Below are 6,007 nucleotides of genomic sequence, written 5' to 3' on the forward strand. Positions count from 1 at the left end.
TTTTTATTTTTCGTGTTTTTATTCATTTATATCGTAACTTTTTCTTAGATAAAAATTTTCTCCATGTTTGGTGCTGGGTTTGAACCGGGGACCTCTTGATCTCAAAGCGGCGCTTCAACCAATGTTGCAATTAAGACATACTATATTGATAGTTGTATTGTGAAGCGTTGGTAGAAGTAGGTAAACGTGGAGCACGTTTGCACACAAAGTACTTATACATGCTATACGTTTACTTACATGACACACATATGAAACTTTGAAAATATCTTTTACTATGCTGGTGCATGTAATAAGGCTATTACATGTATAGACAATAGCTTTTACATCACTCGCATAGTAAAACGTTATACTACACACGGGAAATAAAGTGATATCTCGTATCATGATGAGTAAAAGTACCTCGGGCTACCGCCCTCGGATACTTTTTCTCATCTGGATACGAGATATCACTTTACTTCCCTTGCATAGTAATGTACTATTTTTATTCTAATTAGAACTATGGTATATGACAATGACCTAATATCGAGAATCGTAATCGTAATTCCTTCTTCTTCTTTTTGCGTAATATTTCGATATTTCAACATTATGAGATTGGAACTCAGGGAATAAAACGTTTTGAAATTTAAATGACTGAATTTAATATTTCTGTTTTTAAGTGAATCCTAAAATCCTGATACAGATACATTCATCTCATGTACGCAAAGGACTTGACATAGTTGCTATTAATATAAAATGCACAGTGTACGAATGTTAACGCACAACAAGTACGATCTTTTGACATCATACTTACCATGCGTATACAAACATCCTAAACGTGTGCTTTTCTCATACGTGTTGGGCGTATGAGGTAATTTTGCGATGAAGTTACACATACCAAAATTTTACACATGTCCTACGTCGACTACACGCGTGAGATGTATGGCACACATATCGTACGTAAACTTACATACGACAGGTTTGCCATACATACCCGACGCATACTATGCATAACAGAAGTATATCATACATATCCGAAGTACACCGCCAAAATCTTTTTTATCAGTGTACACTGTTAATAAATACGCGAGCCCTATGTACCTCACAGTCAGATGAACTCTATTTGAACCTGTTACGTTAGTAACAATCATCTATTGTAGATAACGACTTCCAGGACTAAACGATTAGTACGGCTTGGTTATAATGAAAAGAATGTTCAATTGACTGAAGCATTAGATTCGGCATCACTTCAAAATCGTTAAATCAAATGAAGGAAAAGATTCGATAGTAAAACTGTTGATTTGCTTATGGCCTGTATAAGGTTAATATTTGGCGGTACGGGACTCCCGACACGCCTGCCGCACCCAAATCGAATGTTTCTCTTTTCTTTCTTTTTGTAGAGTTGTCGGTGTGTATAACACTGATGTTTTGAAGAAAAATGTGTTATAGTAGTTGCTAAGCTTAATGTGGTTGAATCTGTGTGTATGTGGATGGGACGATGATAAAATCCCTATGAAACTGGAAACGTAAATTGAAAAAAAAACTTAAATGCGAGCTTTTATGAAGGTAGATGTTTTTAAAGTTATTTAATGCTCCTTTAAATTTAAAGTGATGGGAGTTTTGATACAAATTCTTTTCAATTTCGTTTTATTGCAAAGGCTGTCTTCTTAAACTGCTGATAATTTAGTGGCGCGGGTGCACGTTGACTTTTAAATTAACTATTAAGTTGCGTTTTAAACAGCGATAAGAAACGGTTGTACACGTTAACACTTTCTGAAACCTTTTAATTTTAGTTATAAACTTTCGGCACCAAATAAAATCATTAAAGAAAATTGGCAGACGGATCAAAAGATTGTAAATTTACGGGAACACTGCCTGTTGTTGAGTACATGGTCGGAGTTCGCTTACGTAGTGGGGTATAACATGATAACAAAATGTATATATAAATGAATAAAGGTGGCATGTCATATTGGTGAATCACAAGAAAAATGAAATTTCGTTCCGTTCCGAATTGGCTGACAATGTATTTTGTTTCAAACTGTCGTAAAAATTTCTACTGACAACGTCAGCCTATTCAAAGCGAAGTTAAATGAATAAAATTTCATTTTTCCTATAATTCGCTAGTGTGACACGCCCCCCTTCTACATATACCTACTCATCAGTCCAATAATCTAAAACAAAATTTGTGATAATCCAAATTGACCTCTAGAGTGTACACAAACCTAACAACAAAAGTATGTTCGCTTTAATTCACACAGCTGCTACATTGCTTCAAGCTGAAAAGTGAAATATCGAATGCTTGAGAGATTAACATAAGATATAGAATTGTACATCGCATCAGTTCTCAAATGGATATGCTAACCACATTATAGTTTTGCTTATAATAAGCTTAATAATTAGTAAATGGAACGAATTTGCTTGATCTTAGGTATCGTATATTGATTGACACACCAATTTATGATATTCTCACAAATCTCTACCAGTTCACAGTATAAATAAACTAATGGTCCCTACAGACATGCACATTAAACTGTAAAAGGAATTTCCAATGAAGTGCATTAAAGTGTGTATACACGGAAACACAACCGAATTTGTATGGGATTGTTCCAGTCAATGTTTCGGTATTGAGAGCTATTCTTGATTATGGTGTGTATCACTTAATTCATCATTATTTTCTGCTGAAAATATGCTCCGGCAAAATACATTCGAAATGTGTTCGTATGCCCATGTATGGGAACGAAATATACCCTCCGATGAACGTAAATAAATTAGAACTAATTCTACTCTGAAGACATAAATAACGAAGCTCCATAATTGATAAATATCGTCCAAGCATAACAATTTCTCGAAGTACAAAATAATAAGAAAATTCCCAGAGTAGCACAACACACCAACACACGAAAAAGAGAGAAGACGTACGGACGAACAGCAGAATAAAAATAAAAAAACATTTCAGTAAACATACCAACAAACAAAACAAACAAGAACAACAACAAACACAAACGAGGAAAAACCAAAAACGAGTCCGAAAAAGAAACCAAAAACATTGAAAATTGATTAGGGACTCAATAAATAACAAATGTATCACATGGGAAATATTTTCTGAGTCCTATAGAAAACCATTTTTGCGTTCTCTTACGGGAAAAACCGATAGTAAATGGTACAAAGGGTTTTGTGTATTGAGGTCATTTATGAAACGACATAAAAATGGCAAAAACTTCTACCCTCGATATTAATTCAATTACTTGCAGACTCTTCTTACCGAACTTACGCTTTTTTCCATTCGGATATTTTATAAGTTCTTGCTTAGGATTTACTATACAATTTTGGTTTTGTTGTGTTCTCCGTGTGTGTATATATATCGCAGTCGGGTGTATTTATATTTTCGCAGAACGATATATATAACACACAATGTATGTGTCCATATCCATATCCATATTCCCAGCTACAAAGATACATTTCGTAGTGTACGGGTGTTAGAGCAGCCTATCCCAACATATGTTATGGAGGGGTCAGATTTACGGAATTGTTTTTGTGTGGGATATTATGTTGTGAGCTATGTGGATTATGCTACAAACTATTTTATAAATGAGAATGTCAAATCAAAAAGCATGAAATTATGTGATAAGCTGTTAGAGATCGTCACAACACAGCGTTTATTATATCAATATGGGCCTGTTCGAATATATTGTCAGTGTAATCTTCTTATATATATTTGATATTGTATTTGTAGATGTTTGTTACGTTTTATACCAGACCAGCATTGGATGTGAATCTTTAATTTTATCAAATACAGTCGACAAGGGCCACTAACGAAGGTATACGGATATACAGTGATCTCATTCCAGACAGACGAGCTATATTTCTTTGTGTTAAAAAATCCCTTGTTGCGCGCTGTTTCGTTCAGAAGTTTGTTTTGAGGAGATTAGCGTACCTACTCGTACACAACGCATAGTGAGAAAGAAATGGCCTTCACATACCATTACAAAACCTCCCAACCAGTAGATTGGATTCATGAGCATTCATTTTTTCTATTGTTCAAGATACAGTAATCGTCAGTGACATTCTGACATGAATTGACTTCAGCTGTTTTTCAGCGGCTCCACTCATACCAACAAAGCAGCTCTACGTCTCCTAACTATTCGCTATTTTCACGTTCAATAGATAACACTACTTTCTATGTCCAAATTTTTCTTACAACAAACAATTGTCGCCACGTAAACAAGTATAAGCAGCTGATACCGATTCATGTCTACATTTCACTGACGCCACACCGATTGTTATTCATTGGCATTGAAGCACAAGAAAGAAAAAATTAGAAACTAATTAAATCATCGTAAGTCACAACCAGAGCTTGAGATCAAAACGGTTCAAAATACTCGGTCCAACAACTCTTAACCTGCTACAGACGGCTGTCATCTGTTATCGACAACGACAGCAATAATAAACGGATGAATTATTATATATAGCAAAAAGCATGTTCAAAACAAATGAAGTAAAAGATTTCTGAAATCAATCTCTGAAAATCTTCGATCAAATGAAGTAAAAGTTTGAATAGTAAAGCTGTTAATATACTTGCCGTGGAAATTCGAAAAATATGAATTAAATTGACAATAGACAAACACACGAATGGCGGTCCAAATGTTGTCTGTGGTTCCGCTGAATTCGCGTCTGGACTAGCAGTCGTAATAATTGTTTAAGATGCGTTGGATCATTCACAAATTCTGAGCCAGACGAAAGCGAAACCAAGACGATCGTTTATGAATATGATGAAAAACCACGCACTGTGTACGTTAACGTACACTTAATCAGACCACAAACAATTTTCGATATATCCACCTTTAACAAAGGTCCCTTATCCCAACATAATTGCGAGAAGGTTTCTCTTATCTATTAGTGGTTGACTCTAAGGCCTTATTAACGAATTTCTTCCCTCCGAATTAATTCAACTGATTGCCATCCTTTCTCTGACTTAAAGTCCACATTCGACACCATTTTTATTGTACATAATTGTGCACAGTCTATAAATGCAATCAGCATATTCGTGATAAAAATTGATTGTTTAACATTTTTTCGCTATTCAGGTCAGGTAAGCTGCAATCGTATTCAAATTTTTCTTCTTTTTTTTTTTAAATAGGAGAATGTATTTTGCTCTTTGAACCGCAATTCCACCAACCTTGACATATGCCATACACAAATCATACAATATTTCAATCAGCTAAAAGCTTTACAGCAAAGAAATTGTTCGATATCATCATTTCGATACATTTTCCTCATACTTCCTTGTTATTGGTTTTCATAAAGCAACATTGGATGGAATGTATATGGAGAATATGTTCGTTGTATCGTCGATACATACATTAGACAATATACGTTCATTGATCAAGAATGGTATTAAAATTCTTTTAGCATCCAATTTTGATATTATCATACTGGATTGAGCTTCGCGGTATTTTTTCTTCGTCTTGTTCGTCTCTCTTCTACTACTTTCACGTATATTATTACTTAAATATCTTCGTATACCCAATATTTTTTACCGTTGGATAACAGATAACGTTAAAGATGCATTAATATTCTGCAAAATTCCCATAAATATTTCTTTTAAATTTAAAAAAAACATTACCCTCTTCTCTCTCTCTCTCTCTCTCTCGCAATAGCGTAGTATAAATACACAACAGCGATACAAAGTATATGCGATTATGGAATGAAAAGCTTACCGCACTATAAATAGACATTTTGAAGAAGTATCTTTGGAAAATGTGTACAGTATTTTCTTCTAGTTCGGTGTTTGTTTTTTTTCCTGCTCGTTGCCTCTCTCTTCCCGACGTATTTCGAAAGGTAATAAAAACAAACATAAATTATTGCTACCTATAAATCGATATCGAAAATCCGAAACTGCAATCATCAATCAATGTTCAATGGAATTTTTGTTGGTTGCGCCAAATTTCTCGAATTGGAACATAAACTAACTGCGCTGTGTATAGTTTTACCATTCGAAGAGATTTGTTAAATAAATTGGAAATGTTTTTAT

The sequence above is a fragment of the Bradysia coprophila genome (genome assembly GCF_014529535.1).
Source record: "Bradysia coprophila strain Holo2 chromosome X unlocalized genomic scaffold, BU_Bcop_v1 contig_12, whole genome shotgun sequence".
In the NCBI taxonomy this organism is placed as follows: Eukaryota; Metazoa; Arthropoda; class Insecta; order Diptera; family Sciaridae; genus Bradysia; species Bradysia coprophila.